The following is a 20,508-nucleotide window of genomic DNA, read 5'->3' on the forward strand; positions in this document are numbered from 1 at the left end:
GGACGCATTGTCACCTGAAATAAGTCAATGGGCCGCAGAACCTATTAAATTTCAAGAAAATTAGGTATATTATACTATTACTGCGCCCCTAATAACCGACTGGTACATTTTATTTAGGCCAAGATTCAAAGTTCAAAATACTATTTTTGGAGTGAAAATGACTAGCGGGCCGGACAAAAATCTCAGGCGGGCCGCATGTTGGACATCCCTGGTCTAGGGGTATGATTCTTGCTTAGGTTGCAAGTCCCGGACGAGCCCTATAAAGAAGAAATTTTGAAATTTGGACTAAATATCATAAACATTTATTCTTATAATATGAAGCAAAAAGATGCAACTTCACCGGCTCGTTGGTCTAGGGGTATGATTCTTGCTTTGGGTGCAAGAGGTCCCGTGTTCAATTCCCGGACGAGCCCTATAAAGTAGATTATTTTGAATTTATACCAAATATCAAAAAATTTTATGGTTATAATATGAAGCAAATAAATGAAACTTCATCGGCTCGTTGTTCTAGGGGTATGATTCTTGCTTTGGGTGCAAGAGGACCCGGGTTCAATTCCCGGACGAGCCCTATAAAGAAGATTATTTTGAATTTATACCAAATGTCAAAAAGTTTCATTCATGTAATATGAAGCAGATAAATGAAACTTTATCGGCTCGTTGGTCTAGGGGTATGATTCTTGCTTAGGGTGCAAGAGGTCCCGGGTTCAATTCCCGGACGAGCTCTATAAAGAAGATTATTTTGAATTTATACCAAATATCAAAAAGTTTTATGGTTATAATATGAAGCAAATAAATGAAACTTCATCGGCTCGTTGGTCTAGGGGTATGATTCTTGCTTTGGGTGCAAGAGGTTCCGGGTTCAATTCCCGGACGAGCCCTATACAGAAGATTATTTTGAATTTATACCAAATATCAAAAAGTTTCATTCATGTAATATGAAGCAAATAAATGAAACTTCTTTCGTACTTCGTACTTTCATATAATATGAAGTGAAATGTCAAATACATCAAATGTCAAAATATTCTATACAGTATGAAGGGAAAAGACTTAACCTCTGCCGCTCGTTGGTCTAGGACAGTGATGTCCAGCCTTTTATTATATTGGTCACCTGAAATAAGTCAATGCGCCGCAGAACCTATTAAATTTCAAGAAATTTAGGTATATTATACTATTACTGCACCCCTAATAACCGACTGGTACATTTTATTTAGGCCAAGATTCAAAGTTCAAAATACTATTTTTGGAGTGAAAATGACTAGCGGGCCGGACAAAAATCTCAGGCGGGCCGCATGTTGGACATCCCTGGTCTAGGGGTATGATTCTTGCTTAGGTTGCAAGTCCCGGACGAGCCCTATAAAGAAGAAGTTTTGGAATTTGGACTAAATATCATAAACATTTATTCTTATAATATGAAGCAAAAAGATGCAACTTCACCGGCTCGTTGGTCTATGGGTATGATTCTTGCTTTGGGTGCAAGAGGTTACGGGTTCAATTCCCGGACGAGCCCTATAAAGAAGATTATTTTGAATTTATACCAAATATCAAAAAGTTATATTCATATAATATGAAGCAGATAAATGAAACTTTATCGGCTCGTTGGTCTAGGGGTATGATTCTTGCTTCGGGTGCAAGAGGTCCCGGGTTCAATTCCCGGACGAGCCCTATAAAGAAGATTATTTTGAATTTATACCAAATATCAAAAAGTTATATTCATATAATATGAAGCAGATAAATGAAACTTTATCGGCTCGTTGGTCTAGGGGTATGATTCTTGCTTAGGGTGCAAGAGGTCCCGGGTTCAATTCCCAGACGAGCCCTATAAAGAAGAATATTTTGAATTTATACCAAATATCAATTATATTGGGCCGCATTGTCACCTGAAATAAGTCAATGGGCCGCAGAACCTATTAAATTTCAAGAAAAATAGATATATTATACTATTACTGCGCCCCTAATAACCGACTGGTACATTTTATTTAGGCCAAGATTCAAAGTTCAAAATACTATTTTTGGAGTGAAAATGACTAGCGGGCCGGACAAAAATCTCAGGCGGGCCGCATGTTGGACATCCCTGGTCTAGGGGTATGATTCTTGCTTAGGTTGCAAGTCCCGGACGAGCCCTATAAAGAAGAAATTTTGGAATTTGGACTAAATATCATAAACATTTATTCTTATAATATGAAGCAAAAAGATGCAACTTCACCGGCTCGTTGGTCTAGGGATATGATTCTTGCTTTGGGTGCAAGAGGTCCCGGGTTCAATTCCCGGACGAGCCCTATAAAGAAGAATATTTTGAATTTATACCAAATATCAATTATATTGGGCCGCATTGTCACCTGAAATAAGTCAATGGACCGCAGAACCTATTAAATTTCAAGAAAAATAGGTATATTATGCTATTACTGCGCCCCTAATAACCGACTGGTACATTTTATTTAGGCCAAGATTCAAAGTTCAAAATACTATTTTTGGAGTGAAAATGACTAGCGGGCCGGACAAAAATCTCAGGCGGGCCGCATGTTGGACATCCCTGGTCTAGGGGTATGATTCTTGCTTAGGTTGCAAGTCCCGGACGAGCCCTATAAAGAAGAAGTTTTGGAATTTGGACTAAATATCATAAACATTTATTCTTATAATATGAAGCAAAAAGATGCAACTTCATCGGCTCGTTGGTCTAGGGATATGATTCTTGCTTTGGGTGCAAGAGGTCCCGGGTTCAATTCCCGGACGAGCCCTATAAAGAAGATTTTTTTGAATTTATACCAAATATCAAAAAGTTTTATTCATATAATATGAAGCAGATAAATGAATCTTTATCGGCTCGTTGGTCTAGGGGTATGATTCTTGCTTAGGGTGCAAGAGGTCCCGGGTTCAATTCCCGGACGAGCCCTATAAAGAAGAATATTTTGAATTTATACCAAATATCAATTATATTGGGCCGCATTGTCACCTGAAATAAGTCAATGGACCGCAGAACCTATTAAATTTCAAGAAAAATAGGTATATTATGCTATTACTGCGCCCCTAATAACCGACTGGTACATTTTATTTAGGCCAAGATTCAAAGTTCAAAATACTATTTTTGGAGTGAAAATGACTAGCGGGCCGGACAAAAATCTCAGGCGGGTCGCATGTTGGACATCCTTGGTCTAGGGGTATGATTCTTGCTTAGGTTGCAAGTCCCGGACGAGCCCTATAAAGAAGAAGTTTTGGAATTTGGACTAAATACCATAAACATTTATTCTTATAATATGAAGCAAAAAGATGTAACTTCACCGGCTCGTTGGTCTAGAGGTACGATTCTTGCTTTGGGTGCAAGAGGTTCCGGGTTCAATTCCCGGACGAGCCCTATAAAGAAGATTATTTTGAATTTATACCAAATATCAAAAAGTTATATTCATATAATATGAAGCAGATAAATGAAACTTTATCGGCTCGTTGGTCTAGGGGTATGATTCTTGCTTAGGGTGCAAGAGGTCCCGGGTTCAATTCCCGGACGAGCCCTATAAAGAAGAATATTTTGAATTTATACCAAATATCAATTATATTGGGCCGCATTGTCACCTGAAATAAGTCAATGGGCCGCAGAACCTATTAAATTTCAAGAAAAATAGGTACATTATACTATTACTGCGCCCCTAATAACCGACTGGTACATTTTATTTAGGCCAAGATTCAAAGTTCAAAATACTATTTTTGGAGTGAAAATGACTAGCGGGCCGGACAAAAATCTCAGGCGGGCCGCATGTTGGACATCCCTGGTCTAGGGGTATGATTCTTGCTTAGGTTGCAAGTCCCGGACGAGCCCTATAGAGAAGAAGTTTTGGAATTTGGACTAAATATCATAAACATTTATTCTTATAATATGAAGCAAAAAGATGCAACTTCACCGGCTCGTTGGTCTAGGGGTATGATTCTTGCTTTGGGTGCAAGAGGTCCCGGGTTCATTTCCCGGACGAGCCCTATAAAGAAGATTATTTTGAATTTATACCAAATATCAAAAAGTTTTATGGTTATAATATGAAGCAAATAAATGAAACTTCATCGGCTCGTTGGTCTAGGGGTATGATTCTTGCTTTGGGTGCAAGAGGTTCCGGGTTCAATTCCCGGACGAGCCCTATACAGAAGATTATTTTGAATTTATACCAAATATCAAAAAGTTTCATTCATGTAATATGAAGCAAATAAATGAAACTTCTTTCGTATTTCGTACTTTCATATAATATGAAGTGAAATGTCAAATACATCAAATGTCAAAATATTCTAGACAGTATGAAGGGAAAAGATTTAACCTCTGCCGCTCGTTGGTCTAGGACAGTGATGTCCAGCCTTATATTATATTGGTCACCTGAAATAAGTCAATGGGCCGCAGAACCTATTAAATTTCAAGAAATTTAGGTATATTATACTATTACTGCACCCCTAATAACCGACTGGTACATTTTATTTAGGCCAAGATTCAAAGTTCAAAATACTATTTTTGGAGTGAAAATGACTAGCGGGCCGGACAAAAATCTCAGGCGGGCCGCATGTTGGACATCCCTGGTCTAGGGGTATGATTCTTGCTTAGGTTGCAAGTCCCGGACGAGCCCTATAAAGAAGAAGTTTTGGAATTTGGACTAAATACCATAAACATTTATTCTTATAATATGAAGCAAAAAGATGTAACTTCACCGGCTCGTTGGTCTAGAGGTATGATTCTTGCTTTGGGTGCAAGAGGTCCCGGGTTCAATTCCCGGACGAGCCCTATAAAGAAGAATATTTTGAATTTATACCAAATATCAATTATATTGGGACGCATTGTCACCTGAAATAAGTCAATGGGCCGCAGAACCTATTAAATTTCAAGAAAATTAGGTATATTATACTATTACTGCGCCCCTAATTACCGACTGGTACGTTTTTTTTAGGCCAAGATTCAAAGTTCAAAATACTATTTTTGGAGTGAAAATGACTAGCGGGCCGGACAAAAATCTCAGGCGGGCCGCATGTTGGACATCCCTGGTCTAGGGGTATGATTCTTGCTTAGGTTGCATCTCCCGGACGAGCCCTATAAAGAAGAAATTTTGGAATTTGGACTAAATATCATAAACATTTATTCTTATAATATGAAGCAAAAAGATGCAACTTCACCGGCTCGTTGGTCTAGGGGTATGATTCTTTCTTTGGGTGCAAGAAGTCCCGGGTTCAATTCCCGGACGAGCCCTATAAAGAAGATTTTTTTGAATTTATACCAAATATCAAAAAGTTTTATTCATATAATATGAAGCAGATAAATGAATCTTTATCGGCTCGTTGGTCTAGGGGTATGATTCTTGCTTAGGGTGCAAGAGGTCCCGGGTTCAATTCCCGGACGAGCCCTATAAAGAAGAATATTTTGAATTTATACCAAATATCAATTATATTGGGCCGCATTGTCACCTGAAATAAGTCAATGGACCGCAGAACCTATTAAATTTCAAGAAAAATAGGTATATTATGCTATTACTGCGCCCCTAATAACCGACTGGTACATTTTATTTAGGCCAAGATTCAAAGTTCAAAATACTATTTTTGGAGTGAAAATGACTAGCGGGCCGGACAAAAATCTCAGGCGGGTCGCATGTTGGACATCCCTGGTCTAGGGGTATGATTCTTGCTTAGATTGCAAGTCCCGGACGAGCCCTATAAAGAAGAAGTTTTGGAATTTAGATTAAATACCATAAACATTTATTCTTATAATATGAAGCAAAAAGATGTAACTTCACCGGCTCGTTGGTCTAGAGGTATGATTCTTGCTTTGGGTGCAAGAGGTTCCGGGTTCAATTCCCGGACGAGCCCTATAAAGAAGATTATTTTGAATTTATACCAAATATCAAAAAGTTATATTCATATAATATGAAGCAGATAAATGAAACTTTATCGGCTCGTTGGTCTAGGGGTATGATTCTTGCTTAGGGTGCAAGAGGTCCCGGGTTCAATTCCCGGACGAGCCCTATAAAGAAGAATATTTTGAATTTATACCAAATATCAATTATATTGGGCCGCATTGTCACCTGAAATAAGTCAATGGGCCGCAGAACCTATTAAATTTCAAGAAAAATAGGTACATTATACTATTACTGCGCCCCTAATAACCGACTGGTACATTTTATTTAGGCCAAGATTCAAAGTTCAAAATACTATTTTTGGAGTGAAAATGACTAGCGGGCCGGACAAAAATCTCAGGCGGGCCGAATGTTGGACATCCCTGGTCTAGGGGTATGATTCTTGCTTAGGTTGCAAGTCCCGGACGAGCCCTATAGAGAAGAAGTTTTGGAATTTGGACTAAATATCATAAACATTTATTCTTATAATATGAAGCAAAAAGATGCAACTTCACCGGCTCGTTGGTCTAGGGGTATGATTCTTGCTTTGGGTGCAAGAGGTTCCGGGTTCAATTCCCGGACGAGCCCTATACAGAAGATTATTTTGAATTTATACCAAATATCAAAAAGTTTCATTCATGTAATATGAAGCAAATAAATGAAACTTCTTTCGTACTTCGTACTTTCATATAATATGAAGTGAAATGTCAAATACATCAAATGTCAAAATATTCTATACAGTATGAAGGGAAAAGATTTAACCTCTGCCGCTCGTTGGTCTAGGACAGTGATGTCCAGCCTTATATTATATTGGTCACCTGAAATAAGTCAATGGGCCGCAGAACCTATTAAATTTCAAGAAATTTAGGTATATTATACTATTACTGCACCCCTAATAACCGACTGGTACATTTTATTTAGGCCAAGATTCAAAGTTCAAAATACTATTTTTGGAGTGAAAATGACTAGCGGGCCGGACAAAAATCTCAGGCGGGCCGCATGTTGGACATCCCTGGTCTAGGGGTATGATTCTTGCTTAGGTTGCAAGTCCCGGACGAGCCCTATAAAGAAGAAGTTTTGGAATTTGGACTAAATACCATAAACATTTATTCTTATAATATGAAGCAAAAAGATGTAACTTCACCGGCTCGTTGGTCTAGAGGTATGATTCTTGCTTTGGGTGCAAGAGGTCCCGGGTTCAATTCCCGGACGAGCCCTATAAAGAAGAATATTTTGAATTTATACCAAATATCAATTATATTGGGACGCATTGTCACCTGAAATAAGTCAATGGGCCGCAGAACCTATTAAATTTCAAGAAAATTAGGTATATTATACTATTACTGCGCCCCTAATAACCGACTGGTACATTTTATTTAGGCCAAGATTCAAAGTTCAAAATACTATTTTTGGAGTGAAAATGACTAGCGGGCCGGACAAAAATCTCAGGCGGGCCGCATGTTGGACATCCCTGGTCTAGGGGTATGATTCTTGCTTAGGTTGCATCTCCCGGACGAGCCCTATAAAGAAGAAATTTTGGAATTTGGACTAAATATCATAAACATTTATTCTTATAATATGAAGCAAAAAGATGCAACTTCACCGGCTCGTTGGTCTAGGGGTATGATTCTTTCTTTGGGTGCAAGAGGTCCCGGGTTCAATTCCCGGACGAGCCCTATAAAGAAGATTATTTTGAATTTATACCAAATATCAAAAAGTTTCATTCATGTAATATGAAGCAGATAAATGAAACTTTATCGGCTCGTTGGTCTAGGGGTATGATTCTTGCTTTGGGTGCAAGAGGTTCCGGGTTCAATTCCCGGACGAGCCCTATACAGAAGATTATTTTGAATTTATACCAAATATCAAAAAGTTTCATTCATGTAATATGAAGCAAATAAATGAAACTTCTTTCGTACTTCGTACTTTCATATAATATGAAGTGAAATGTCAAATACATCAAATGTCAAAATATTCTATACAGTATGAAGGGAAAAGATTTAACCTCTGCCGCTCGTTGGTCTAGGACAGTGATGTCCAGCCTTATATTATATTGGTCACCTGAAATAAGTCAATGGGCCGCAGAACCTATTAAATTTCAAGAAATTTAGGTATATTATACTATTACTGCACCCCTAATAACCGACTGGTACATTTTATTTAGGCCAAGATTCAAAGTTCAAAATACTATTTTTGGAGTGAAAATGACTAGCGGGCCGGACAAAAATCTCAGGCGGGCCGCATGTTGGACATCCCTGGTCTAGGGGTATGATTCTTGCTTAGGTTGCAAGTCCCGGACGAGCCCTATAAAGAAGAAGTTTTGGAATTTGGACTAAATACCATAAACATTTATTCTTATAATATGAAGCAAAAAGATGTAACTTCACCGGCTCGTTGGTCTAGAGGTATGATTCTTGCTTTGGGTGCAAGAGGTCCCGGGTTCAATTCCCGGACGAGCCCTATAAAGAAGAATATTTTGAATTTATACCAAATATCAATTATATTGGGACGCATTGTCACCTGAAATAAGTCAATGGGCCGCAGAACCTATTAAATTTCAAGAAAATTAGGTATATTATACTATTACTGCGCCCCTAATAACCGACTGGTACATTTTATTTAGGCCAAGATTCAAAGTTCAAAATACTATTTTTGGAGTGAAAATGACTAGCGGGCCGGACAAAAATCTCAGGCGGGCCGCATGTTGGACATCCCTGGTCTAGGGGTATGATTCTTGCTTAGGTTGCATCTCCCGGACGAGCCCTATAAAGAAGAAATTTTGGAATTTGGACTAAATATCATAAACATTTATTCTTATAATATGAAGCAAAAAGATGCAACTTCACCGGCTCGTTGGTCTAGGGGTATGATTCTTTCTTTGGGTGCAAGAGGTCCCGGGTTCAATTCCCGGACGAGCCCTATAAAGAAGATTATTTTGAATTTATACCAAATATCAAAAAGTTTCATTCATGTAATATGAAGCAGATAAATGAAACTTTATCGGCTCGTTGGTCTAGGGTATGATTCTTTCTTAGGGTGCAAGAGGTCCCGGGTTCAATTCCCGGACGAGCCCTATAAAGAAGAATATTTTGAATTTATACCAAATATCAATTATATTGGGCCGCATTGTCACCTGAAATAACTCAATGGGCCGCAGAATCTATTAAATTTCAAGAAAATTAGGTGTATTATACTATTACTGCGCCCCTAATAACCGACTGGTACATTTTATTTAGGCCAAGATTCAAAGTTCAAAATACTATTTTTGGAGTGAAAATGACTAGCGGGCCGGACAAAAATCTCAGGCGGGCCGCATGTTGGACATCCCTGGTCTAGGGGTATGATTCTTGCTTAGGTTGCAAGTCCCGGACGAGCCCTATAAAGAAGAAGTTTTGGAATTTGGACTAAATATCATAAACATTTATTCTTATAATATGAAGCAAAAAGATGCAACTTCACCGGCTCGTTGGTCTAGGGATATGATTCTTGCTTTGGGTGCAAGAGGTCCCGGGTTCAATTCCCGGACGAGCCCTATAAAGAAGAATATTTTGAATTTATACCAAATATCAATTATATTGGGCCGCATTGTCACCTGAAATAAGTCAATGGACCGCAGAACCTATTAAATTTCAAGAAAATTAGGTATATTATACTATTACTGCGCCCCTAATAACCGACTGGTACATTTTATTTAGGCCAAGAGTCAAAGTTCAAAATACTATTTTTGGAGTGAAAATGACTAGCGGGCCGGACAAAAATCTCAAGCGGGCCGTATGTTGGACATCCCTGGTCTAGGGGTATGATTCTTGCTTAGGTTGCAAGTCCCGGACGAGCCCTATAAAGAAGAAATTTTGGAATTTGGACTAAATATCATAAACATTTATTCTTATAATATGAAGCAAAAAGATGCAACTTCACCGGCTCGTTGGTCTAGGGGTATGATTCTTGCTTTGGGTGCAAGAGGTCCCGGGTTCAATTCCCGGACGAGCCCTATAAAGAAGATTATTTTGAATTTATACCAAATATCAAAAAGTTATATTCATATAATTTGAAGCAAATAAATGAAACTTCATCGGCTCGTTGGTCTAGGGGTATGATTCTTGCTTTGGGTGCAAGAGGTCCCGGGTTCAATTCCCGGACGAGCCCTATAAAGAAGATTATTTTGAATTTATACCAAATATCAAAAAGTTTCATTCATGTAATATGAAGCAGATAAATGAAACTTTATCGGCTCGTTGGTTTAGGGGTATGATTCTTGCTTAGGGTGCAAGAGGTCCCGGGTTCAATTCCCGGACGAGCCCTATAAAGAAGATTATTTTGAATTTATACCAAATATCAATTATATTGGGCCGCATTGTCACCTGAAATAAGTCAATGGACCGCAGAACCTATTAAATTTCAAGAAAAATAGGTATATTATGCTATTACTGCGCCCCTAATAACCGACTGGTACATTTTACTTAGGCCAAGATTCAAAGTTCAAAATACTATTTTAGGAGTGAAAATGACTAGCGGGCCGGACAAAAATCTCAGGCGGGTCGCATGTTGGACATCCCTGGTCTAGGGGTATGATTCTTGCTTAGGTTGCAAGTCCCGGACGAGCCCTATAAAGAAGAAGTTTTGGAATTTGGACTAAATACCATAAATATTTATTCTTATAATATGAAGCAAAAAGATGTAACTTCACCGGCTCGTTGGTCTAGAGGTATGATTCTTGCTTTGGGTGCAAGAGGTTCCGGGTTCAATTCCCGGACGAGCCCTATAAAGAAGATTATTTTGAATTTATACCAAATATCAAAAAGTTATATTCATATAATATGAAGCAGATAAATGAAACTTTATCGGCTTGTTGGTCTAGGGGTATGATTCTTGCTTCGGGTGCAAGAGGTCCCGGGTTCAATTCCCGGACGAGCCCTATAAAGAAGAATATTTTGAATTTATACCAAATATCAATTATATTGGGCCGCATTGTCACCTGAAATAAGTCAATGGGCCGCAGAACCTATTAAATTTCAAGAAAAATAGATATATTATACTATTACTGCGCCCCTAATAACCGACTGGTACATTTTATTTAGGCCAAGATTCAAAGTTCAAAATACTATTTTTGGAGTGAAAATGACTAGCGGGCCGGACAAAAATCTCAGGCGGGCCGCATGTTGGACATCCCTGGTCTAGGGGTATGATTCTTGCTTAGGTTGCAAGTCCCGGACGAGCCCTATAAAGAAGAAGTTTTGGAATTTGGACTAAATATCATAAACATTTATTCTTATAATATGAAGCAAAAAGATGCAACTTCACCGGCTCGTTGGTCTAGGGATATGATTCTTGCTTTGGGTGCAAGAGGTCCCGGGTTCAATTCCCGGACGAGCCCTATAAAGAAGAATATTTTGAATTTATACCAAATATCAATTATATTGGGCCGCATTGTCACCTGAAATAAGTCAATGGACCGCAGAACCTATTAAATTTCAAGAAAAATAGGTATATTATACTATTACTGCGCCCCTAATAACCGACTGGTACATTTTATTTAGGCCAAGATTCAAAGTTCAAAATACTATTTTTGGAGTGAAAATGACTAGCGGGCCGGACAAAAATCTCAGGCGGGCCGCATGTTGGACATCCCTGGTCTAGGGGTATGATTCTTGCTTAGGTTGCAAGTCCCGGACGAGCTTTATAAAGAAGAAGTTTTGGAATTTGGACTAAATATCATAAACATTTATTCTTATAATATGAAGCAAAAAGATGCAACTTCATCGGCTCGTTGGTCTAGGGATATGATTCTTGCTTTGGGTGCAAGAGGTCCCGGGTTCAATTCCCGGACGAGCCCTATAAAGAAGATTTTTTTGAATTTATACCAAATATCAAAAAGTTTTATTCATATAATATGAAGCAGATAAATGAATCTTTATCGGCTCGTTGGTCTAGGGGTATGATTCTTGCTTAGGGTGCAAGAGGTCCCGGGTTCAATTCCCGGACGAGCCCTATAAAGAAGAATATTTTGAATTTATACCAAATATCAATTATATTGGGCCGCATTGTCACCTGAAATAAGTCAATGGGCCGCAGAACCTATTAAATTTCAAGAAAAATAGGTACATTATACTATTACTGCGCCCCTAATAACCGACTGGTACATTTTATTTAGGCCAAGATTCAAAGTTCAAAATACTATTTTTGGAGTGAAAATGACTAGCGGGCCGGACAAAAATCTCAGGCGGGCCGCATGTTGGACATCCCTGGTCTAGGGGTATGATTCTTGCTTAGGTTGCAAGTCCCGGACGAGCCCTATAGAGAAGAAGTTTTGGAATTTGGACTAAATATCATAAACATTTATTCTTATAATATGAAGCAAAAAGATGCAACTTCACCGGCTCGTTGGTCTAGGGGTATGATTCTTGCTTTGGGTGCAAGAGGTCCCGGGTTCATTTCCCGGACGAGCCCTAAAAAGAAGATTATTTTGAATTTATACCAAATATCAAAAAGTTTTATGGTTATAATATGAAGCAAATAAATGAAACTTCATCGGCTCGTTGGTCTAGGGGTATGATTCTTGCTTTGGGTGCAAGAGGTTCCGGGTTCAATTCCCGGACGAGCCCTATACAGAAGATTATTTTGAATTTATACCAAATATCAAAAAGTTTCATTCATGTAATATGAAGCAAATAAATGAAACTTCTTTCGTATTTCGTACTTTCATATAATATGAAGTGAAATGTCAAATACATCAAATGTCAAAATATTCTATACAGTATGAAGGGAAAAGATTTAACCTCTGCCGCTCGTTGGTCTAGGACAGTGATGTCCAGCCTTATATTATATTGGTCACCTGAAATAAGTCAATGGGCCGCAGAACCTATTAAATTTCAAGAAATTTAGGTATATTATACTATTACTGCACCCCTAATAACCGACTGGTACATTTTATTTAGGCCAAGATTCAAAGTTCAAAATACTATTTTTGGAGTGAAAATGACTAGCGGGCCGGACAAAAATCTCAGGCGGGCCGCATGTTGGACATCCCTGGTCTAGGGGTATGATTCTTGCTTAGGTTGCAAGTCCCGGACGAGCCCTATAAAGAAGAAGTTTTGGAATTTGGACTAAATACCATAAACATTTATTCTTATAATATGAAGCAAAAAGATGTAACTTCACCGGCTCGTTGGTCTAGAGGTATGATTCTTGCTTTGGGTGCAAGAGGTCCCGGGTTCAATTCCCGGACGAGCCCTATAAAGAAGAATATTTTGAATTTATACCAAATATCAATTATATTGGGACGCATTGTCACCTGAAATAAGTCAATGGGCCGCAGAACCTATTAAATTTCAAGAAAATTAGGTATATTATACTATTACTGCGCCCCTAATTACCGACTGGTACGTTTTTTTTAGGCCAAGATTCAAAGTTCAAAATACTATTTTTGGAGTGAAAATGACTAGCGGGCCGGACAAAAATCTCAGGCGGGCCGCATGTTGGACATCCCTGGTCTAGGGGTATGATTCTTGCTTAGGTTGCATCTCCCGGACGAGCCCTATAAAGAAGAAATTTTGGAATTTGGACTAAATATCATAAACATTTATTCTTATAATATGAAGCAAAAAGATGCAACTTCACCGGCTCGTTGGTCTAGGGGTATGATTCTTTCTTTGGGTGCAAGAGGTCCCGGGTTCAATTCCCGGACGAGCCCTATAAAGAAGATTTTTTTGAATTTATACCAAATATCAAAAAGTTTTATTCATATAATATGAAGCAGATAAATGAATCTTTATCGGCTCGTTGGTCTAGGGGTATGATTCTTGCTTAGGGTGCAAGAGGTCCCGGGTTCAATTCCCGGACGAGCCCTATAAAGAAGAATATTTTGAATTTATACCAAATATCAATTATATTGGGCCGCATTGTCACCTGAAATAAGTCAATGGACCGCAGAACCTATTAAATTTCAAGAAAAATAGGTATATTATGCTATTACTGCGCCCCTAATAACCGACTGGTACATTTTATTTAGGCCAAGATTCAAAGTTCAAAATACTATTTTTGGAGTGAAAATGACTAGCGGGCCGGACAAAAATCTCAGGCGGGTCGCATGTTGGACATCCCTGGTCTAGGGGTATGATTCTTGCTTAGATTGCAAGTCCCGGACGAGCCCTATAAAGAAGAAGTTTTGGAATTTAGATTAAATATCATAAACATTTATTCTTATAATATGAAGCAAAAAGATGTAACTTCACCGGCTCGTTGGTCTAGAGGTATGATTCTTGCTTTGGGTGCAAGAGGTTCCGGGTTCAATTCCCGGACGAGCCCTATAAAGAAGATTATTTTGAATTTATACCAAATATCAAAAAGTTATATTCATATAATATGAAGCAGATAAATGAAACTTTATCGGCTCGTTGGTCTAGGGGTATGATTCTTGCTTAGGGTGCAAGAGGTCCCGGGTTCAATTCCCGGACGAGCCCTATAAAGAAGAATATTTTGAATTTATACCAAATATCAATTATATTGGGCCGCATTGTCACCTGAAATAAGTCAATGGGCCGCAGAACCTATTAAATTTCAAGAAAAATAGGTACATTATACTATTACTGCGCCCCTAATAACCGACTGGTACATTTTATTTAGGCCAAGATTCAAAGTTCAAAATACTATTTTTGGAGTGAAAATGACTAGCGGGCCGGACAAAAATCTCAGGCGGGCCGCATGTTGGACATCCCTGGTCTAGGGGTATGATTTTTGCTTAGGTTGCAAGTCCCGGACGAGCCCTATAGAGAAGAAGTTTTGGAATTTGGACTAAATATCATAAACATTTATTCTTATAATATGAAGCAAAAAGATGCAACTTCACCGGCTCGTTGGTCTAGGGGTATGATTCTTGCTTTGGGTGCAAGAGGTTCCGGGTTCAATTCCCGGACGAGCCCTATACAGAAGATTATTTTGAATTTATACCAAATATCAAAAAGTTTCATTCATGTAATATGAAGCAAATAAATGAAACTTCTTTCGTACTTCGTACTTTCATATAATATGAAGTGAAATGTCAAATACATCAAATGTCAAAATATTCTATACAGTATGAAGGGAAAAGATTTAACCTCTGCCGCTCGTTGGTCTAGGACAGTGATGTCCAGCCTTATATTATATTGGTCACCTGAAATAAGTCAATGGGCCGCAGAACCTATTAAATTTCAAGAAATTTAGGTATATTATACTATTACTGCACCCCTAATAACCGACTGGTACATTTTATTTAGGCCAAGATTCAAAGTTCAAAATACTATTTTTGGAGTGAAAATGACTAGCGGGCCGGACAAAAATCTCAGGCGGGCCGCATGTTGGACATCCCTGGTCTAGGGGTATGATTCTTGCTTAGGTTGCAAATCCCGGACGAGCCCTATAAAGAAGAAGTTTTGGAATTTGGACTAAATACCATAAACATTTATTCTTATAATATGAAGCAAAAAGATGTAACTTCACCGGCTCGTTGGTCTAGAGGTATGATTCTTGCTTTGGGTGCAAGAGGTCCCGGGTTCAATTCCCGGACGAGCCCTATAAAGAAGAATATTTTGAATTTATACCAAATATCAATTATATTGGGACGCATTGTCACCTGAAATAAGTCAATGGGCCGCAGAACCTATTAAATTTCAAGAAAATTAGGTATATTATACTATTACTGCGCCCCTAATAACCGACTGGTACATTTTATTTAGGCCAAGATTCAAAGTTCAAAATACTATTTTTGGAGTGAAAATGACTAGCGGGCCGGACAAAAATCTCAGGCGGGCCGCATGTTGGACATCCCTGGTCTAGGGGTATGATTCTTGCTTAGGTTGCATCTCCCGGACGAGCCCTATAAAGAAGAAATTTTGGAATTTGGACTAAATATCATAAACATTTATTCTTATAATATGAAGCAAAAAGATGCAACTTCACCGGCTCGTTGGTCTAGGGATATGATTCTTTCTTTGGGTGCAAGAGGTCCCGGGTTCAATTCCCGGACGAGCCCTATAAAGAAGATTATTTTGAATTTATACCAAATATCAAAAAGTTTCATTCATGTAATATGAAGCAGATAAATGAAACTTTATCGGCTCGTTGGTCTAGGGTATGATTCTTGCTTAGGGTGCAAGAGGTCCCGGGTTCAATTCCCGGACGAGCCCTATAAAGAAGAATATTTTGAATTTATACCAAATATCAATTATATTGGGCCGCATTGTCACCTGAAATAACTCAATGGGCCGCAGAATCTATTAAATTTCAAGAAAATTAGGTGTATTATACTATTACTGCGCCCCTAATAACCGACTGGTACATTTTATTTAGGCCAAGATTCAAAGTTCAAAATACTATTTTTGGAGTGAAAATGACTAGCGGGCCGGACAAAAATCTCAGGCGGGCCGCATGTTGGACATCCCTGGTCTAGGGGTATGATTCTTGCTTAGGTTGCAAGTCCCGGACGAGCCCTATAAAGAAGAAGTTTTGGAATTTGGACTAAATATCATAAACATTTATTCTTATAATATGAAGCAAAAAGATGCAACTTCACCGGCTCGTTGGTCTAGGGATATGATTCTTGCTTTGGGTGCAAGAGGTCCCGGGTTCAATTCCCGGACGAGCCCTATAAAGAAGAATATTTTGAATTTATACCAAATATCAATTATATTGGGCCGCATTGTCACCTGAAATAAGTCAATGGACCGCAGAACCTATTAAATTTCAAGAAAATTAGGTATATTATACTATTACTGCGCCCCTAATAACCGACTGGTACATTTTATTTAGGCCAAGAGTCAAAGTTCAAAATACTATTTTTGGAGTGAAAATGACTAGCGGGCCGGACAAAAATCTCAAGCGGGCCGTATGTTGGACATCCCTGGTCTAGGGGTATGATTCTTGCTTAGGTTGCAAGTCCCGGACGAGCCCTATAAAGAAGAAATTTTGGAATTTGGACTAAATATCATAAACATTTATTCTTATAATATGAAGCAAAAAGATGCAACTTCACCGGCTCGTTGGTCTAGGGGTATGATTCTTGCTTTGGGTGCAAGAGGTCCCGGGTTCAATTCCCGGACGAGCCCTATAAAGAAGATTATTTTGAATTTATACCAAATATCAAAAAGTTATATTCATATAATATGAAGCAAATAAATGAAACTTCATCGGCTCGTTGGTCTAGGGGTATGATTCTTGCTTTGGGTGCAAGAGGTCCCGGGTTCAATTCCCGGACGAGCCCTATAAAGAAGATTATTTTGAATTTATACCAAATATCAAAAAGTTTCATTCATGTAATATGAAGCAGATAAATGAAACTTTATCGGCTCGTTGGTTTAGGGGTATGATTCTTGCTTAGGGTGCAAGAGGTCCCGGGTTCAATTCCCGGACGAGCCCTATAAAGAAGAATATTTTGAATTTATACCAAATATCAATTATATTGGGCCGCATTGTCACCTGAAATAAGTCAATGGACCGCAGAACCTATTAAATTTCAAGAAAAATAGGTATATTATGCTATTACTGCGCCCCTAATAACCGACTGGTACATTTTACTTAGGCCAAGATTCAAAGTTCAAAATACTATTTTAGGAGTGAAAATGACTAGCGGGCCGGACAAAAATCTCAGGCGGGTCGCATGTTGGACATCCCTGGTCTAGGGGTATGATTCTTGCTTAGGTTGCAAGTCCCGGACGAGCCCTATAAAGAAGAAGTTTTGGAATTTGGACTAAATACCATAAATATTTATTCTTATAATATGAAGCAAAAAGATGTAACTTCACCGGCTCGTTGGTCTAGAGGTATGATTCTTGCTTTGGGTGCAAGAGGTCCCGGGTTCAATTCCCGGACGAGCCCTATAAAGAAGATTATTTTGAATTTATACCAAATATCAAAAAGTTATATTCATATAATATGAAGCAAAAAGATGTAACTTCACCGGCTCGTTGGTCTAGGGGTATGATTCTTGCTTCGGGTGCAAGAGGTCCCGGGTTCAATTCCCGGACGAGCCCTATAAAGAAGAATATTTTGAATTTATACCAAATATCAATTATATTGGGCCGCATTGTCACCTGAAATAAGTCAATGGGCCGCAGAACCTATTAAATTTCAAGAAAAATAGATATATTATACTATTACTGCGCCCCTAATAACCGACTGGTACATTTTATTTAGGCCAAGATTCAAAGTTCAAAATACTATTTTTGGAGTGAAAATGACTAGCGGGCCGGACAAAAATCTCAGGCGGGCCGCATGTTGGACATCCCTGGTCTAGGGGTATGATTCTTGCTTAGGTTGCAAGTCCCGGACGAGCCCTATAAAGAAGAAGTTTTGGAATTTGGACTAAATATCATAAACATTTATTCTTATAATATGAAGCAAAAAGATGCAACTTCACCGGCTCGTTGGTCTAGGGATATGATTCTTGCTTTGGGTGCAAGAGGTCCCGGGTTCAATTCCCGGACGAGCCCTATAAAGAAGAATATTTTGAATTTATACCAAATATCAATTATATTGGGCCGCATTGTCACCTGAAATAAGTCAATGGACCGCAGAACCTATTAAATTTCAAGAAAAATAGGTATATTATACTATTACTGCGCCCCTAATAACCGACTGGTACATTTTATTTAGGCCAAGATTCAAAGTTCAAAATACTATTTTTGGAGTGAAAATGACTAGCGGGCCGGACAAAAATCTCAGGCGGGCCGCATGTTGGACATCCCTGGTCTAGGGGTATGATTCTTGCTTAGGTTGCAAGTCCCGGACGAGCTTTATAAAGAAGAAGTTTTGGAATTTGGACTAAATATCATAAACATTTATTCTTATAATATGAAGCAAAAAGATGCAACTTCATCGGCTCGTTGGTCTAGGGATATGATTCTTGCTTTGGGTGCAAGAGGTCCCGGGTTCAATTCCCGGACGAGCCCTATAAAGAAGATTTTTTTGAATTTATACCAAATATCAAAAAGTTTTATTCATATAATATGAAGCAGATAAATGAATCTTTATCGGCTCGTTGGTCTAGGGGTATGATTCTTGCTTAGGGTGCAAGAGGTCCCGGGTTCAATTCCCGGACGAGCCCTATAAAGAAGAATATTTTGAATTTATACCAAATATCAATTATATTGGGCCGCATTGTCACCTGAAATAAGTCAATGGGCCGCAGAACCTATTAAATTTCAAGAAAAATAGGTACATTATACTATTACTGCGCCCCTAATAACCGACTGGTACATTTTATTTAGGCCAAGATTCAAAGTTCAAAATACTATTTTTGGAGTGAAAATGACTAGCGGGCCGGACAAAAATCTCAGGCGGGCCGCATGTTGGACATCCCTGGTCTAGGGGTATGATTCTTGCTTAGGTTGCAAGTCCCGGACGAGCCCTATAGAGAAGAAGTTTTGGAATTTGGACTAAATATCATAAACATTTATTCTTATAATATGAAGCAAAAAGATGCAACTTCACCGGCTCGTTGGTCTAGGGGTATGATTCTTGCTTTGGGTGCAAGAGGTCCCGGGTTCATTTCCCGGACGAGCCCTAAAAAGAAGATTATTTTGAATTTATACCAAATATCAAAAAGTTTTATGGTTATAATATGAAGCAAATAAATGAAACTTCATCGGCTCGTTGGTCTAGGGGTATGATTCTTGCTTTGGGTGCAAGAGGTTCCGGGTTCAATTCCCGGACGAGCCCTATACAGAAGATTATTTTGAATTTATACCAAATATCAAAAAGTTTCATTCATGTAATATGAAGCAAATAAATGAAACTTCTTTCGTATTTCGTACTTTCATATAATATGAAGTGAAATGTCAAATACATCAAATGTCAAAATATTCTATACAGTATGAAGGGAAAAGATTTAACCTCTGCCGCTCGTTGGTCTAGGACAGTGATGTCCAGCCTTATATTATATTGGTCACCTGAAATAAGTCAATGGGCCGCAGAACCTATTAAATTTCAAGAAATTTAGGTATATTATACTATTACTGCACCCCTAATAACCGACTGGTACATTTTATTTAGGCCAAGATTCAAAGTTCAAAATACTATTTTTGGAGTGAAAATGACTAGCGGGCCGGACAAAAATCTCAGGCGGGCCGCATGTTGGACATCCCTGGTCTAGGGGTATGATTCTTGCTTAGGTTGCAAGTCCCGGACGAGCCCTATAAAGAAGAAGTTTTGGAATTTGGACTAAATACCATAAACATTTATTCTTATAATATGAAGCAAAAAGATGTAACTTCACCGGCTCGTTGGTCTAGAGGTATGATTCTTGCTTTGGGTGCAAGAGGTCCCGGGTTCAATTCCCGGACGAGCCCTATAAAGAAGAATATTTTGAATTTATACCAAATATCAATTATATTGGGACGCATTGTCACCTGAAATAAGTCAATGGGCCGCAGAACCTATTAAATTTCAAGAAAATTAGGTATATTATACTATTACTGCGCCCCTAATTACCGACTGGTACGTTTTTTTTAGGCCAAGATTCAAAGTTCAAAATACTATTTTTGGAGTGAAAATGACTAGCGGGCCGGACAAAAATCTCAGGCGGGCCGCATGTTGGACATCCCTGGTCTAGGGGTATGATTCTTGCTTAGGTTGCATCTCCCGGACGAGCCCTATAAAGAAGAAATTTTGGAATTTGGACTAAATATCATAA

At 38.6% G+C, this 20,508-nt stretch overlaps 34 non-coding genes across 34 annotated transcripts; all 34 read left to right on the forward strand.

Moving 5' to 3' along the window:
* Positions 1-651: 651 nt before the first annotated feature.
* Positions 652-723, forward strand: Trnap-agg (transfer RNA proline (anticodon AGG)). The gene has a single exon. It is a non-coding gene; the product is annotated as a tRNA-Pro (tRNA).
* Positions 724-806: 83 nt separating this feature from the next.
* On the forward strand, positions 807-878 carry Trnap-ugg (transfer RNA proline (anticodon UGG)). The gene has a single exon. It is a non-coding gene; the product is annotated as a tRNA-Pro (tRNA).
* Positions 879-1,590: 712 nt separating this feature from the next.
* Positions 1,591-1,662, forward strand: Trnap-cgg (transfer RNA proline (anticodon CGG)). The gene has a single exon. It is a non-coding gene; the product is annotated as a tRNA-Pro (tRNA).
* An 83-nt stretch (positions 1,663-1,745) lies between these two features.
* Positions 1,746-1,817, forward strand: Trnap-agg (transfer RNA proline (anticodon AGG)). Its single transcript has one exon. It is a non-coding gene; the product is annotated as a tRNA-Pro (tRNA).
* Positions 1,818-2,818: 1,001 nt separating this feature from the next.
* Trnap-agg (transfer RNA proline (anticodon AGG)) lies at positions 2,819-2,890 on the forward strand. The gene has a single exon. It is a non-coding gene; the product is annotated as a tRNA-Pro (tRNA).
* Positions 2,891-3,432: 542 nt separating this feature from the next.
* Positions 3,433-3,504, forward strand: Trnap-agg (transfer RNA proline (anticodon AGG)). Its single transcript has one exon. It is a non-coding gene; the product is annotated as a tRNA-Pro (tRNA).
* A 542-nt stretch (positions 3,505-4,046) lies between these two features.
* Positions 4,047-4,118, forward strand: Trnap-ugg (transfer RNA proline (anticodon UGG)). The gene has a single exon. It is a non-coding gene; the product is annotated as a tRNA-Pro (tRNA).
* Positions 4,119-4,675: 557 nt separating this feature from the next.
* On the forward strand, positions 4,676-4,747 carry Trnap-ugg (transfer RNA proline (anticodon UGG)). The gene has a single exon. It is a non-coding gene; the product is annotated as a tRNA-Pro (tRNA).
* Positions 4,748-5,289: 542 nt separating this feature from the next.
* Positions 5,290-5,361, forward strand: Trnap-agg (transfer RNA proline (anticodon AGG)). Its single transcript has one exon. It is a non-coding gene; the product is annotated as a tRNA-Pro (tRNA).
* Positions 5,362-5,903: 542 nt separating this feature from the next.
* On the forward strand, positions 5,904-5,975 carry Trnap-agg (transfer RNA proline (anticodon AGG)). Its single transcript has one exon. It is a non-coding gene; the product is annotated as a tRNA-Pro (tRNA).
* A 387-nt stretch (positions 5,976-6,362) lies between these two features.
* Positions 6,363-6,434, forward strand: Trnap-ugg (transfer RNA proline (anticodon UGG)). Its single transcript has one exon. It is a non-coding gene; the product is annotated as a tRNA-Pro (tRNA).
* Positions 6,435-6,991: 557 nt separating this feature from the next.
* Trnap-ugg (transfer RNA proline (anticodon UGG)) lies at positions 6,992-7,063 on the forward strand. The gene has a single exon. It is a non-coding gene; the product is annotated as a tRNA-Pro (tRNA).
* A 542-nt stretch (positions 7,064-7,605) lies between these two features.
* On the forward strand, positions 7,606-7,677 carry Trnap-ugg (transfer RNA proline (anticodon UGG)). The gene has a single exon. It is a non-coding gene; the product is annotated as a tRNA-Pro (tRNA).
* A 557-nt stretch (positions 7,678-8,234) lies between these two features.
* Positions 8,235-8,306, forward strand: Trnap-ugg (transfer RNA proline (anticodon UGG)). The gene has a single exon. It is a non-coding gene; the product is annotated as a tRNA-Pro (tRNA).
* Positions 8,307-9,765: 1,459 nt separating this feature from the next.
* On the forward strand, positions 9,766-9,837 carry Trnap-ugg (transfer RNA proline (anticodon UGG)). The gene has a single exon. It is a non-coding gene; the product is annotated as a tRNA-Pro (tRNA).
* Positions 9,838-9,920: 83 nt separating this feature from the next.
* On the forward strand, positions 9,921-9,992 carry Trnap-ugg (transfer RNA proline (anticodon UGG)). Its single transcript has one exon. It is a non-coding gene; the product is annotated as a tRNA-Pro (tRNA).
* An 83-nt stretch (positions 9,993-10,075) lies between these two features.
* On the forward strand, positions 10,076-10,147 carry Trnap-agg (transfer RNA proline (anticodon AGG)). Its single transcript has one exon. It is a non-coding gene; the product is annotated as a tRNA-Pro (tRNA).
* Positions 10,148-10,689: 542 nt separating this feature from the next.
* Trnap-cgg (transfer RNA proline (anticodon CGG)) lies at positions 10,690-10,761 on the forward strand. Its single transcript has one exon. It is a non-coding gene; the product is annotated as a tRNA-Pro (tRNA).
* A 1,001-nt stretch (positions 10,762-11,762) lies between these two features.
* On the forward strand, positions 11,763-11,834 carry Trnap-agg (transfer RNA proline (anticodon AGG)). Its single transcript has one exon. It is a non-coding gene; the product is annotated as a tRNA-Pro (tRNA).
* Positions 11,835-12,376: 542 nt separating this feature from the next.
* Trnap-ugg (transfer RNA proline (anticodon UGG)) lies at positions 12,377-12,448 on the forward strand. Its single transcript has one exon. It is a non-coding gene; the product is annotated as a tRNA-Pro (tRNA).
* Positions 12,449-13,005: 557 nt separating this feature from the next.
* Trnap-ugg (transfer RNA proline (anticodon UGG)) lies at positions 13,006-13,077 on the forward strand. The gene has a single exon. It is a non-coding gene; the product is annotated as a tRNA-Pro (tRNA).
* A 542-nt stretch (positions 13,078-13,619) lies between these two features.
* Trnap-agg (transfer RNA proline (anticodon AGG)) lies at positions 13,620-13,691 on the forward strand. Its single transcript has one exon. It is a non-coding gene; the product is annotated as a tRNA-Pro (tRNA).
* A 542-nt stretch (positions 13,692-14,233) lies between these two features.
* Trnap-agg (transfer RNA proline (anticodon AGG)) lies at positions 14,234-14,305 on the forward strand. Its single transcript has one exon. It is a non-coding gene; the product is annotated as a tRNA-Pro (tRNA).
* A 387-nt stretch (positions 14,306-14,692) lies between these two features.
* Positions 14,693-14,764, forward strand: Trnap-ugg (transfer RNA proline (anticodon UGG)). The gene has a single exon. It is a non-coding gene; the product is annotated as a tRNA-Pro (tRNA).
* Positions 14,765-15,321: 557 nt separating this feature from the next.
* Positions 15,322-15,393, forward strand: Trnap-ugg (transfer RNA proline (anticodon UGG)). Its single transcript has one exon. It is a non-coding gene; the product is annotated as a tRNA-Pro (tRNA).
* A 542-nt stretch (positions 15,394-15,935) lies between these two features.
* Trnap-agg (transfer RNA proline (anticodon AGG)) lies at positions 15,936-16,006 on the forward strand. Its single transcript has one exon. It is a non-coding gene; the product is annotated as a tRNA-Pro (tRNA).
* An 846-nt stretch (positions 16,007-16,852) lies between these two features.
* Positions 16,853-16,924, forward strand: Trnap-ugg (transfer RNA proline (anticodon UGG)). The gene has a single exon. It is a non-coding gene; the product is annotated as a tRNA-Pro (tRNA).
* Positions 16,925-17,007: 83 nt separating this feature from the next.
* Trnap-ugg (transfer RNA proline (anticodon UGG)) lies at positions 17,008-17,079 on the forward strand. Its single transcript has one exon. It is a non-coding gene; the product is annotated as a tRNA-Pro (tRNA).
* An 83-nt stretch (positions 17,080-17,162) lies between these two features.
* Positions 17,163-17,234, forward strand: Trnap-agg (transfer RNA proline (anticodon AGG)). The gene has a single exon. It is a non-coding gene; the product is annotated as a tRNA-Pro (tRNA).
* A 387-nt stretch (positions 17,235-17,621) lies between these two features.
* Trnap-ugg (transfer RNA proline (anticodon UGG)) lies at positions 17,622-17,693 on the forward strand. Its single transcript has one exon. It is a non-coding gene; the product is annotated as a tRNA-Pro (tRNA).
* Positions 17,694-17,776: 83 nt separating this feature from the next.
* On the forward strand, positions 17,777-17,848 carry Trnap-cgg (transfer RNA proline (anticodon CGG)). Its single transcript has one exon. It is a non-coding gene; the product is annotated as a tRNA-Pro (tRNA).
* Positions 17,849-18,849: 1,001 nt separating this feature from the next.
* On the forward strand, positions 18,850-18,921 carry Trnap-agg (transfer RNA proline (anticodon AGG)). The gene has a single exon. It is a non-coding gene; the product is annotated as a tRNA-Pro (tRNA).
* A 542-nt stretch (positions 18,922-19,463) lies between these two features.
* Positions 19,464-19,535, forward strand: Trnap-ugg (transfer RNA proline (anticodon UGG)). Its single transcript has one exon. It is a non-coding gene; the product is annotated as a tRNA-Pro (tRNA).
* Positions 19,536-20,092: 557 nt separating this feature from the next.
* On the forward strand, positions 20,093-20,164 carry Trnap-ugg (transfer RNA proline (anticodon UGG)). Its single transcript has one exon. It is a non-coding gene; the product is annotated as a tRNA-Pro (tRNA).
* The last annotated feature ends 344 nt before the right edge of the window (positions 20,165-20,508 follow it).

The sequence above is a fragment of the Clavelina lepadiformis genome, chromosome 7, assembly GCF_947623445.1.
Source record: "Clavelina lepadiformis chromosome 7, kaClaLepa1.1, whole genome shotgun sequence".
In the NCBI taxonomy this organism is placed as follows: Eukaryota; Metazoa; Chordata; class Ascidiacea; order Aplousobranchia; family Clavelinidae; genus Clavelina; species Clavelina lepadiformis.